This window comes from Dipodomys ordii, unplaced genomic scaffold (assembly GCF_000151885.1).
Source record: "Dipodomys ordii isolate 6190 unplaced genomic scaffold, Dord_2.0 Scaffold82, whole genome shotgun sequence".
Taxonomy (NCBI): Eukaryota; Metazoa; Chordata; class Mammalia; order Rodentia; family Heteromyidae; genus Dipodomys; species Dipodomys ordii.
The window spans coordinates 3837586-3852351 of NW_012267298.1; the positions used below are offsets into that span (position 1 = coordinate 3837586).

A 14766-nucleotide genomic window follows, 5' to 3' on the forward strand; every position below is an offset into this window, starting at 1 on the left:
CCAGTGTATTTATTCTTCTTTAAATAAGTTGTATATAACACAAAAAACCATTTACTCAACTATGATGGTAAAAATAAGATTAATCTGACTATTCATTAACAGAGGTTCTCTATCTGGAGGGTCCACAGAAAGAATGTAATATTCTATTATTCTCAGTAGGAAACTTCTTACTAACTTCTATATGAAAATGTATAATTCTATCAAGATTAGTCAACAAACCACTGAATTTGTCATTGATAGAAAATACTTATATTTTCATATTACAGCTGTTGTAGACTCATCATTAATTAAAATTCACGAGTAGAACTATTCGTATAGCTAATATTCTATTTATTTTATTTTTTTTGTTGGTCGTGGGGCCTGAATTCTGGACCTGGGTGCTGTCCCTCAGCTCTTCAGCTGTAGACTAGCGCTCTACCACTTGAGCCTCAGCCCCACTTCCTGCTTTTACTGCTTATGTGGTGCTGAGGAATCAAACTGAGGGCCTCATGCATGCAAGGCAGCCAGCACTCTACCACTGAGCCATCTTCCCAGCCCCTCCTATAGCTACTATTCTAATGTAAAACATTACTCTGTCATGATATATTTTTTTGTATTTGGTAACTGCTTTAGTCTAACAGGCTTCCTTCTTAATTCCAGGTATTTGATTTTAGTCAATTATGAATCATTACAACAATCGTTTCACTGAGGTAGGATTCATAGGCATCACTGATACAAGTTCTCTGTATACAAACTGTTAAGGACCAATAAGTAACACAAAATAGGTAAGTTGTGACAACTCTGAAGGACTGTAGGGAAAAATTATCGCATCAGCTCTAATGACAGGCTGATTCTGAAATTTAATGCATCTTGTTTATGACTTGGTCAAACACAGAAAGACATTTAGAATTGATCATTTTTTAATTGAAAACAATGTATATCTATTAAAAATACATGTTTTACTACCTATTAATTTGTTACAAGGTAATTATAAGCAATAAGTAGTAATTTATTACAAATGTAATCAGGATCTTATAAAAACTATATATTTGACTAAGTATTCTTTACTACCAAGGTGTTTTTTAAAAAAGGACCAAGCCCAGAAATATGTGGAATTCCTACTTAAGATAATGTATAAAAAGTATGTTTTGTATGTAAGCTAAGATATTATATACATACATATATATGTACCCATATAAACATATATTCATGCACTCATTTTTTTAAACTACTAAAATTATAACTTAGTCCTTTACTAATCAACAAATAGTGATAACTAAAATGACTTAGAAAGGGATCCAAAGAAAATCACTCACCTCTCCTACTGAAAGAGAGCTGTAAAGGAAAGTTCTAATTACCTTACACTTTTTCCACTACTTCCTATTCTAAACCAGAAACTACACAATATTTTCTACAGACATTTTTAGAATAGCAAAACATACGATATTTTCCTTAAAGCACATATAGCCAATCTGGATTTTTATTTAAGTAATGACTTTCCATTTATATTTGAATAATCATTTCCCAAAGACATATTTACCTTCAGCCAGTGCTTGTGATTCTGTCCTTGTCCTTCTATCTGTTTAAAGAAAGAAAAAAAGGAAGATAGTCTAAAACATTATTTTATTTTTAAACAAGTTATTATAGTTAACTTTAAAAATAAAATCCAAGCCGGGCGCTGGTGGCTCATGCCTATAATCCTAGCTACTCAGGATGCTAAATCTGAGGATTGTGGTTAGAAACCAGCCCAGGCAGGAAAGTCCATGAGACTTATCCTCAATTAACCACCAAAAATCTGGAAGTGGAACTGTTGCTAACATGGTAGAGAACTAGCCTTGAGCAAAAAAGCTCAGGAACAGCACCCCAGCGGGCAGAATTCAAGCCCCAAGACCGGCACCCAAAAATCAAAACAATACAGAAATAAAGCCCAGAAGTGCTATTATACTCATTAACTCCATCGTTTAAGGAGAGAAACAATGGTAGGTAACAAGGCAAGGGAGAAGACGGAAATTGGCAATTTTTCTATATTCCTATAAGAGAGTCCTAAAATCATCACAGGCATGTTCATACATTCTTATCAGTTTTATTACACATACACTACAATGATTTTAGGTAAAATATTTATAATGAGTTAATTCAAATTTTGCAACTAAAAGCAAATACAGCCACTGTAAGTAGGATAGTTATTCAAGGAAGGAAACATTTGACTAAGGTTTCTAGGCATCTTTATGTGAATGTGTTTCCCTAAGTGTTTATTCTTTAACTCAAGAGTCCTGGTAAGCCAGTAACCCTGTGAGGAGGTGAAATCTAAGGGTCACAGTTCAAAGCCATCCTGGGCAATTAACCACCAGAAAACCAGAAGTGGAACAGTGGCTCAAAGTGGTAAGAGTGCTAACCTTGAGCAAAAGAGCTCAGGGACAGAGCCAGGCCACTGAGTTCAAGCTCCACAACAACAAAATAAAAAAATAAATAAAATAAAGGTCCTGCATTTAACACACAATTTCTATTTACAAAATTACTGGTCAGCACCTTTAAGGGATAGAAAATAATTGTACACTGTCTTCTATAGGCTGTATAGCTAGTAAGATCAATAGAAAGCCCACAGATTAGATCTTCACTAGCTATACAACAGACAAGGGCTTCATATATAAAGTATACTTAGAACTCAAAAAATTTAATCCTCCAAAAACAAATCCTCAAAGAAACCATCGCCCCATAAATAAGTGGGCTAAAGACTTATAAGATAGACTTCTCTAAAGAAGAAATAAGAATGGCCAATAGACACATGAAGAAATGCTCAACTTCTCGGGCCATAAAAGAAATGCAAATCAAAACAACAATTAAGATTCCACCTCACCCCAGTTAGAATGGCTATAATCAAGAGATCTAATAACAACAGATGCTGGAGGGGATGTTGCCAAAAGGGAACCCTACTTCACTGTTGGTGGGAGTGTAAACTTGTTCAACCACTCTGGAAAGCAGTATGGAGGTTCCTCAAAAGACTATACACATGCAGCTCCATGTTTATTGCAGCACTGTTCATAATAGCCAGGATATGGAAACAACCTAGATGTCCCACCACAGATTAATGGATCCAAAAATTGTGGTATCTATATACAATGGAATATTATGCAGCCATTAGAAAGGACAAAATAATGGCGTTCGCAAGGAAATGGATGGAACTAGAAGAAATCATGTTGAATGAGGTAAGCCAAGAGCAGACAATGGCACATGGTCTCCCTGATAAGAGGATATTAAATCCAAAATGTAAGGTGATATGACAAAGTAAATAAGACTCAAGAAACAAAGGACCTCCACTCATTTGGTTGAATCATTACTAAATGACCCCATGCTGCTGATCACATATATGGTATATATGTGCACATCAGAGGGAAACTAGGAGGAGGACACAGAACTAGAGGGAAACGGGAAAGCATACAATAGTGGGACCCATCAGCTGCACTGGACATTGATCAAAACGAACCAAGCAATGGCAGCGATGGGAGGGAGGGAATGACTGGGAATGAGGGAACAGCTGACACTATGCAAAAGGAAAGGAATGTACATATCACCTGATGTGGAAGAAATAACTGTATACAGTCAAAGCCCATAGAACTCATAAACTTTATAGACCACAATAGACAATTTGCCCCATGAAGGTTAGAATGTGTTTGTGACTTTAAGCATCATTTATCTCACAATACTTTGAAATTTGTGATATTATATAATCATTTAATCACAATAAAAAATTTGCAAAAAAAAAAGACTATACACATAGAGCTTGCCTATGAACCAGTAATCCCACTTCTGGGCATTTACACAAACAAGACCATACTAAAGCACAACTATGTTTATTGCAGCATTACTCACCATAGCTAAGATATGGAACTAACCCAGATGCCCCTCAGTAGATGAATGAATCAAGAAAATGTGATATATATAATATATGCATATTGTATACATATATTATATGTGTAAAATATATGTGATTTTTTTGTTTCCTGTGTATGGTCTTCCCCCTATGGTATATCCCGTTGTCACTGTACTTGATTTTGGTACCCTGCATCTTGAATATACATTTATCTAATTTGGGGAAGAGGAATAACAAAATGCTGAAACAAGCATTTCAGTTTGACCCATTGTAACAATGATACTCATAAGATACTATGTTGGGAATGAACTTTACAACTTTGGGAGGGTGGGGAGGATAAGGAGGTAGGGAAGGGATGGTAGGAGAACAACAAAGGAGGGGTAACAATGCTGGACAAAAAATGTACTCATTACCTTACTCATGTAACCCCTCTGTACAGCATATTTTCAATAAAATAAAATTTAAAAAATAATTGTACGCTATCTTCTATAGGCTGAAATGTGTGCTGTTGTGTCTGGCAAATATTTAAAAAAAAATAAACCAGTTAGGAAAAATGTTAGCAGAATGGGAAACCCTTGATCTGTGGGGAATGGAGCCTGGTAAATCAATAGTCCCTCTGCTTTGCACAATCTTGTCTTCGCAAGACTTCCTTGAGTTGCTCAAGGGAGTAATGAGCTCCATAAAAGTTTGCTTCCCCTAGACTCCCAATGCCTTTTCATATCAACAAATCCCCAAATAAGTCATCTGCAAGAAAGCTCCTTTCTCAGGCTCTGCTATAGTGAAACTAGATTATACTAGATTACATTTTCCAGGATGCCACGCACACTTTTTATTCACATGTTCTCACTGCATGTTCTTCCCATCTCCTTTAACTCCTTGTCTTTCAAACTCCTAAAGCTGACACGTCCCATTTGTCTTACAGCTTTTGTACCAGTTACAAACCTCAAGTTTTCTTGTCCAGTCATTTCTCTCCCACTTCACTTACACAGTATCTCCAATAGTATGTCTAAAAGTGAACTCTTCCATCCTCCCTCCCCAAATGTGATCTACCTGCAGCTTCCCCCATCTCAGGGGATAACTCTATTCCCTTTACTCACGTTCAAACTTCTTTCATTACTCTTTCTCACACACTCTGTGTTCTGCCCAAGCTAAACTAAATCCTCATGGTCACAATCTTCTATTAAAAGCTGAATGGTTACCTGCACCACAGCAGTATTAAACTTATTATTTCTTCTCTATCAAAGAGGTTCCAGAACATAGGTTGCAAAGATAAATGGTAAGAGGTTGGCTGGGACCATCTACAGTAGAAGTACTAACATTCATCCAAACTGTGCCTTTGCTATTAACATACCATGTTATAAATAGACAGGTAATCCAGTGCTAGGTATTCATATCAAAGAGATTTTAATTTGATGAGGTAAGTTTAAGAAATATTCAGCAGGCCAAACAAAAGAGCTGGAAGGATGCATGTGCTAACTACCACCAGCGTATAACTTGTGCTCGAGAACTTCATGCTATCTATGTGGTGGAGCACCACTCACTTTTGTTCAGCACATGAAAGGAAGCTATTTATGTTGAAAGTCAGACGACTGTGGTTTTTCTCAAAACTTTCCCCTGAATAATATCTTTACAAATGGACATGAACAAATACTTTCTGCTTGTTTTTGCTAAAGGCAGAATGTCTCCCCTAAAAGCCCAGTATAGCCACCTAGAAAGAAGTAGCTATCCGACGCTCAAGTATATACCCAAAGAAACAGACATTTGTATATAAATACAATGAAACTGATGGGGGCTGGGAAGGTGGCTCAGTGGTAGAGCGCTTGCCTTGCATGCATTAGGCCCTGGGTTCGATTCCTCAGCACCACATAAGCAAAATGAAAAAAAAAGCCAGAAGTGGTGCTGTGGCTCAAGTAGTAGAGTGCTAGCTTTGAGCTGAAGAGCTGAGGGACAGCGCCTAGGTCCAGAGTTCAGGCCCCACGACTGGACCCGCCCCCCCCCAAAAAAAAGAAAGAAAGAAAAACTGATGGATCCTGTAATTCCTTGAGTTAAAGGAACCTGCTCTACCTTCTTTTGTTCTTTTTTATTTTTGGTCCTGGGGCTCAAACTCAGGGCCTGGGGACTGTCCCTGAGCTCTTTTAGCTCAAGGCTAATACTCTACCACTTTGAGCCACAACACTACTTCCAGTTTTCTGGTGGTTAGGAGGTAAGAGTCTCACAGACTTTCCTGTCTGGGCTGGCTTAGAACCACAACCCTCATATCTAAGCCTCCTGAGTAGCTAGGATTACAGGCATGAGGTACTTGTGTCAGCTCTGCTCTACTTCAAATTTCATATGTTGCCTAAATATAACACCAGTAGCTTTTGAAATAAACTTCATCCTTCCCTAAGTATTATAATTAAGAATAGAAGTTGTTTTTCATAATCAGAGCCATCAATTAATTGAATTAAATTGCTGAAATATTCACAACACACATAAATATACACACCTGAGTATTCACAAGTTCCTGCTTTTAGTAAAAACATCCAGAGTACAGCTGAACTATTTAAATCCAACCTGGCCCATCACATTTACAAAAATTATTAGAAAAAACTGCTAGAAAAATCAAAATGGTAAAAAGCTTACAAATTCCAACTTCCTATTGACGGCCAACCATCAGTTTACAAAGCAGTGCTGGCTTACCAAATATACTTTGAGTATTTCTGGAACCATGCTGTCAGGCACTACCTTGGACTAACATTTAGCCTCTACCTTTGCTCACCTACAAACTTGAGGACAGCATTAATATCTACCTTACCTGAGTTATAATGAGAATTAAATTAGTTGAAAGCTGATCCAAACAGAAGACGAACTATTTGGCCAAGGCCTAGAAATGCTAACTCTACATCAAGAAAGTATTGCCAAGCACTAGTGGCTCATGCCTGTAATCCTAGCTATTTAGGAGGCTGAGATATGAGGATTGGGGTTTAAAGCCAGCCCAGGGCAGGAAAAGTCCATGAGTCTATTATTTCCATCTAACTACCAGAAAACAAAAAACAAAGCAAAGCAAAAACCAATCAGAAGTGACACTGTGGCTCAAAGTGGTAGTGTAGCCTTGAGTGAAAAAACTCAGGGACAACACCCAGGCTCTGAGTTCAAGCCCCATGACTGACACTCCCCCCCCCCCAAAAGAAAGCAAGCAAGCATTTTGGAAGAGAGCGAGGGAAGTGGTGACACTGTCCAAAAAGAAAATTACTTGACTTATGTAACTATAACCCCTCTGTACATCACTTAAGTAACTGTAACCCCTCTGTACAGTATTTTTATAATAAAAATATATACAATAAAAATATATCTACAAAAGAAAACCCCACAATCTCAGATCTCAGACTCCTGAGTAGCTAGGATATACAGGTGTAAGACACTTGTGCCTGGCCTGTACATCACTTTTATAATAACAATTTTAAAAAGTAAAACAAAAAAATTGTCCAAGCTATTCCTATTGTCTTTTTTTTTGGATCCAGTTGTGGGGCCTGAACTCTGGGCCTGGGGGCTGTCCCTCAGCAATTCAGCTCAAGGCTAGCGCTCTACCACTTGAGCCACAACACCACTTCCGGCTTTTTTTTCTTTTTGCTTATGTGGTGCAGAGGAACCGAACCCAGGGCCTCATGCATGCAAGGCAAGTGCTCTACCACTGAGCCACCTTCCCAGCCCCTTCCTATTGCTTTTGAATAAAGAAATGACACATTAAATTCTCAAAGTTTAAATTACCCTGTACTCAGTAAATTTTAATTTTTCTACCTCATTCACTTCCTTATGCATTTATAATTAACAATTATGCTTTTGACAAATTATACAGTATACAGTACAAAGTGAGAACTACCTTAAGAAGAATTTTACACCTGTAATCCTAGCTATTCTGGAGGCTGAGATCTGAGGAGGCTGTTTGAAGCCAGCCTGGGAAGACAAATTCAAGAGATGTTTATCTTCAGGAAACGAAGGAGTTTCAGAGTTTCTTAAAAAGTTAAATATATACCACCATATGACAATTATTTTACTTAAGTATTTACCTGTAAAAGATTAAATGGTTATGTCCATACAAGGAATCCTATGTTAATTCTCATGGCTATTTTATTTGTACAGTAACTAACCCACACTGGAAACAATCCAAATGTTCATCAATGGACAAACTATGATACATTCACACTTTAGAATACCATTCCACAAGAAAAGGAACAACTTCCTTTTGTACTCATATATACATAAATCTCAAATTTCATTAGGCTGAAAGAAAGGAAGATAATTTCTGTGTACATTATAAGTTCTCATGTAAACTTCTATAGGAGATACCATTTTACTAATAACAGGACAGGTGGCTGTCCAGAGTCTAAGGACAGATCTCAAAGGGATGGTGAAAACATCATTTCATGAATGATGACTTATAGCAAAAGTCCATCAAATTCTATGTTTTAAATATGTGCTATTTGGTTTGGCACTAGACACTAATAAAAGCTATTTTTAAAGGATGACTCACAAACCCTCCATATCTGAACCTGCTATATATAAATGTAGATTCTGAGTTGCTGCAATTGACTAAATTCTGGGGGTTAAGAATCTGCAATGTGGGGCTGGGAAGGTGGCTCAGTGGTAGAGTGCTTGCCTTGCATGCCTGAGGCCCTGGGTTCGATTCCTCAGCACCACATAAGTAAAAAGAAAAAAGCCGGAAATGGCTCTGTGGCTCAAGTGGTAGAGTGCTAGCCTTGAGCTGAGGAACAGCGCCCCACGACCGGACCCCCCCCCCAAAAAAAGGTAAAAAAGAAAAAAAAGAATCTGCAATGTCTAAGATCCAGGTGACTATAGTGTATACTAGTATCTCCTCTATAATCCAGATGATCTAATGTCTACAGTCTCTCAAAGGTTACCACTCCACATTCTTCAAAAGTATGCCTAGGACTTCAGTCCATCAAATTTTGTGTAACATAAGCATTCATTTAATTAGTATGACATTTCTTATTTAACATGTAGGCCAATATGGTCCTAGACGAAATATTTATAGTATAGGAAGTCTCTAATTTCAGAGCTTTTGAACTTAAAAGACATCTTGACTCATATTCGTATTTATAACTTAATTTTGAAACCTGGTCTATGAGTATTCCCCCTAAAATCACTCACTAAAAGCAAAGCCCACAGAATCAAAGTATTTTAAAAGCTAAAAATAAAGCTTTGGAAAACATATCCTATTCCAACTTCATTTCACAAGTGAGAAAGATGAAACCCAGGAAAATTAAGTTTAGGCAGTTGGCATAAAATGCTTATCTTTTACTTCACCTTCTTCTGAAGTGTATCTTCTCCATGAGAAGCACTAATTTTATCTGATCACTGCCATATTTGAAAAGCTTCTGTCCCCAATGCCTTTCAGGATACATTCTCTAACTGACATATTGAGGAACCCTCACTCTGGTTCCTGGCTCAATCCACAACACATCCTGCTATAGTGGCTTGAACAGAGCCTCCTAATAGAGTAGGCCCATTCCAGTCCTAAAATCCATTTTCCTTCTGGAAAGGAACTCCTTTCCTTCTTGCTAAAATGTAAAATGCCCTTATCCTTCAAAGTCCAGTTTAAAGCTACTTCCACTTTTACCCTCCTTTCTCTAGTACTCCATCCAACACTGAGCATTGCAGCTATGCAATTCTAACGCAGTTTCACCTGTGAGTGCTCTGCTACTAACATTTCATCTTAGCAGGATATGGCATACACCTGTAATCTTAGCACTTGAGAAGCTGAAGTGGAAGGACCTCAAGTTCCAGACCAGTGTAGAGAATAGTGCAAGGTCCTGTCTCTAAATAACTAAATAAATAAAATGAATAAGCCAGGCACTGGTGGATCACATCTGTAATCCTAGCTACTCAGAAGGCTGAAATCTGAGGATCCCGTGAAACCCAACCAAACTTAAAAGTCTGTGAGACTCTCTCTATTAAAACTACCAAAATAGCCAGAATTAGAGCTGTGTCTCAAATGGTAGGGTGTTAGCCTTGAGACAAGGAAGCTCAGGGACAGCGCCCAGGCCCAGAATTAAACAAATGATAATAAAACCAAATCTCTAGCTCTATTTTTCTTAGGAAATCCACTAGTATTACTTCCATCTGTATAGAATACTAGCAACCATTGCCCAGCATTATTAGCAAAAATAGCTGCTCAGCACAGTCATCTATGAACCGCTGGCACTTTTTTTTTTAACTAAACAAGCCAAAGAGCAAGCAGACACTGGTTCACCAGGCATTTGTCTTTTTAAGATGCCACATATCATTATTATACTATAAGGATTGTCTAACCCTAGGTCAAGAAATACATTTTATGTAAAAGTGAGCAACTCCAGATATGGGAATGTTTTGTCTACAATACTGGGGTTTGCAAACCATATAATATAAAGGCCAAACCTAACCCCACAACCTTGTTTTTAGTCTGCCTGCAAACAAAGAATGATTCTTGCATTTGTAAAATGAGTTGAAATAAGAAAATACCAACAAAAAACCCACAAAAACTATTCTATGCCCTTAAAAAGGAAGGAAATACCCAAGTCATAAGATTTTTTTGGGGGGGGGTCGGTTGGGGGCCTAGGGGCTGTCCCTCAGCTCTTCAGCTCAAGGCTAGCCCTCTACCACTGGAGCCACAACACCACTTCCAGTTTTTCAGTGGTTAATTGGAGATAAGAGTCTCACGAACTTTCTGGCCTGGGCTGGGTTTGAACCATGATCCTCAGATCTCAGCCTCCTGAGTAGCTAGGATTATAGTTGTGAGCCACCGGTGCCAGGCTCAGTCATAAGATTAGTGAAGCCAGGCACAAGTGACTCACATCGATTACCCTAGATTCTCAGGAGGCTGAGACCTAAGAATTATGTTGAAAGCCAGCCCAAGCAGATGAGACTCATCTCCAATGAATCAGTAAAAAGCCAGAAATCGAAGTGTGGGTCAAGTCAAAGCACCAACCTTGAGGAAAAAAGCTAAGCAAGAGCATAAGCCTCAGAACTTGCCTGTGTACACGTACACATGCACACATACTCTCAATCTCTCACCTGTCATGTTGGGAACAACAGTAACTCCTCTGCATAGGCCCTATTATTATTACCATCTTTGTACACATCATGACCCAATTTAAATAGTACCAGAATGTCAGGGATTTACCAATTCAACACTCATGATTACAATCTCTGTTGTGTGTCTAGTATCACTTGAGAGACAAAGAGATAAGATATTTATCCTAAAAGAGGGTATTGACTTCCTGTGGAAACAACACTTAAATATAAGAATGAGTTTATAATAACCTATCAACACTAGATCACTACAGCCTACAATTATAATAGAAATTTAGAGAAGAAGATAGTGGCAGAGGAGTGAATTCCAAGCTTTCCATTATGGACCTCAGAAGATATTACATCACTCACTGAAATGTCAGTCCTTTCCTATGAATGACAGTCAAATCACGGCACTTATTGGTACTGTTCTCCTCAGAAATAAACACAATATCTGACATATCATAGTTCTCTCTCTCTGTCTCTACCAATCTATCTACTAAATGAGTAAATAAGTAGACATCTTTAAAGGTAGGAAACAAATAAATGCATCTACAGTTAAAAAGGATTTGTGGGGGAGGGGGGAGGAGGATTGGGTGGGGGGATGGAGGGGAAAATGGGAAGGGATGGGAAGGGGAAACAAAGGAGGAGGCTGCAATGCTTCTAAGAAATGTACTCATTATCTTGCCCATGTAATTGTAACCCCTCTGTACAGTATTTTCACAATAAAAAGAAAAGGATTTGTTTGGGAAAATGAGGTAAGATGAAATCTAGGACAACAGGTAACTTCTACTGAAAATAAATGTAATCAAGCTAGGTACCAGTGGCTCATGTCTATAGACCTAGCTACTAAGAAGGTAGAGATAGGGAAGAATATGGTTTGAGACCATCTTAGCCACCTCAGAAATCATATGTAAAAGGATCAAAGTCCAGGCCAGCCCCAGGAAAAATTGAGAACCTATCTCAAAAGTAATTGAGCAAAAAAGGGATGGAGGGATGGCTTACGTAGTAAAGCACCTAACAAGCAAAAAGCCCTGAGTTTGAACCCCAGTGCAACCAAAATGACAACAATAATAATTTAAGAGAGATCTTAAAATGTGCATAATAATAATTTAAGAGAGATCTTAAAATGTGCTAAAGGGTTCATGATAATCAAATTTCTGGGCTGGCAAAATAACAACTTCAACAGGAAGCACAGATTATTATATATTGTATATTTAATAGTGTGTTGGGAGCAATCAAAATATTGTATATTTAACTGTGTGTTAGGAGCAATCAAAATAGTAAGTTTTCCTGATTAAACAGTTTTTCACATAATCTAAAATAATATTCCAAAAGGCCAGATTTTATATGCAAGGCAGAGTACGAAGTGCAGAGTGAAACAAGACCTGTCCTCGAGATGCTCATAGTCTAGGAGATGACATGTAAACAAATCACTACAATCCATGATAATTAAATAAGATGCTATTTCAGAATTCTGTGGTTAAGCTGCTATGGGAAACAGATGAGGGAATAATTTAATTCCAGAAGAGTGTCAGAGAAAGCTAGAGAGTGATGGTGTTGGAGTTTGTCTCCTACTTTAAAAAGCACCACTGGCACTAACTTCCAAAGAACATTTTCATATGCTTTGATCTAAGTAAAAGAACTTTTTAAAGATTTAATATTAGCATACCCACTGAACTGGAAAAGGAGAATATTTTCTTCTAAAAGAGGCAAGAGAAAAAAATACCATTTGACTGTTAATGAAGATACATCATAATGAAGTCCTTAAGGCTTTTTTTCGGTCGGTGGTGGGGCTTGAACTCTGGGCCTGAGCGCTGGTCCCTCAGCTCTTCAGCTCAAGGTGAGCGCTCTACCACTTGAGCTATAGCACCACTTCCAATTTTCTGGAGGTTTATTGGAGGTAAGGGTTTCACAGACTTTCCTACCTGGGCTGGCTTTAAACGGCGATCTTCAGATCTCAGCCTCCTGAGTAGCTAGGATTACAGGCGTAAGCCACCAGCACCCAGCAGAAAAAGGTATTTTTATCTCTACTGCAAACTGCATAGTGATATGGAATGGAGGCTACTTTTTTTTTTTTTGGGTCCGGTTGTGGGGCCTAAACTCTGGGCCTGGGCACTGTCCCTCAGCTCTTCAGATCAAGGCTAGCACTCTACTACTTGAGCCACAGTGCCACTTCCTGCTTTTTTTCTTTTTGCTTATGTGGTGCTGAGGAATCGAACCCGGGGCCTCAGGCATGCAAGGCAAGCGCTCTACCACTGAGCCACCTTCCCAGCCCTTAAAGGCTATTTTAATGTCAGTAATTTCTCATATTTAAATATCACACCCTCAGTAACCTTCATGAATCAAGCCTAGTAAAATGTTTTTATTTTAAATAATTGTTTTTATAAGTTACTTTCATAGAGTTGACAATGCAATAAACCTAAGTTAAAACTTAAAAAAAAAAAGAAAAAGAAAAAGGCTTTGTTCAACTAAGACGGAAACAACACAGAATTCACCAGAATAACATCCTTCTGAATGTTCATTGTTAGTCCCCAAATTCTCAATGGCCCGTGTGCTCCATGTCCCCAAGTAAGCAGCTCAGAGCTTTACTCCCAAAAATCCGTATGCTTTCTAATTTTTCCTTTTCTCTTTCATCTGAATTCTATCAGATATAAAAGTACCTAGACTTTCTTTCATTATATAGTTCATGGTTTTCATTTGTACCTGTCAGGTATTTATTCAAGCTGGAGAGAAAAAGCTCTTGAAACAAAAAAACAAATTTTCAATCACTTGAGAACTAGACTATGCTTTCTCAAATTAAGAAAATATTTTTATTTTATTTAAAAAGAGGTTACAATGTACAAATGTACAATGTACAATTTCATAAGTCAGGTTGTAAGTACAATGCATGTTGATCTATGTCAACTTTTCCATTGTTCTCTCCATTATAAGAGGAAAAAAAAATTTTTTTTTTGGGTCTGGTCGTGGGCCTGAACTCTGGGCCTGGGCACGGTCCCTCAGCTCTTCAGCTCAAGGCTAGCGCTCTACCACTTGAGCCACAGCGCCACTTCCGGCTTTTTTCTGCTTATGTGGTGCCGAGGAATCGAACCCAGGGCCTCATGCATGCAAGGCAAATGCTCTATCACTGAGCCACCTTCCCAGCCCAAGAGGAAAAATTGTAAAGATGCCAGTAAAAATATAAAAATGTAGATACTTACACTGTAAATATGGAAAAAATGTTGACCATTATGCTAATGAAAGCAAGGGGAAATTACTGATCACTGGTAAACAGATCATCAGTCTTTTTTAGCCAGTACTTCCAACCTTCTTCCTAATGTCCGTTTTTTTCATACATAGGTCACATAGTAAAAAAAAAAAATTTAACTGTATATTAACTGCTAACTTTGCATTCCAAATTAAGGGGTTGTGAATGTTGATTGAATCCGCTTTTCATTATTTCAGTTTTATGTTGACTTATTTGCTTATCTTTTCTCCCATGCTAAAAAAACTAAAACATTAGAAGTTCTATCCTTTTAATTTCCTGATAATTGCTACTAGTCAGGTGTGTGTGTGTGTTTGCATTTTCCTATACTAGGCTCATGGTTGGTAACTTCAGGGGGTAAATTAGATATCACACAGTCTGATAGCATTACCACTGAATGAGAAATCAAACTTACCATCATCAAAGCTACATATAACCAACAGGGCCTTCTCATGAGATTTAGTATGAAGTACTCAACAGTAGCATACTATAGTACACTATTAAGTACATATAACCTATGAAGAAAATACCAAAATAACAAATCTGCATTATAGAATATCCTACAAATATCTACAATATGTTTGTCTGATTGAGAAGGAGCAGGTGTGGGATTTGAAAAGGAGCA

At 37.9% G+C, this 14766-nt stretch overlaps 1 protein-coding gene across 4 annotated transcripts in view; it reads right to left on the bottom strand.

The window, feature by feature from the left end:
- Fam49b (family with sequence similarity 49, member B) overlaps positions 1–14766 on the bottom strand; it is a 92786-nt gene that overhangs the window by 35757 nt on the left and 42263 nt on the right. For 3 of the 4 annotated variants that reach the window (XM_013025181.1, XM_013025184.1, XM_013025182.1), the window contains exon 3: positions 1520–1558. The gene's annotated coding sequence lies outside the window, so the exon portion shown is untranslated. Of the gene's footprint in view, positions 1–1519; positions 1559–14766 lie in introns of those variants that run through there. The other variant, XM_013025183.1, reaches the window with a different exon arrangement.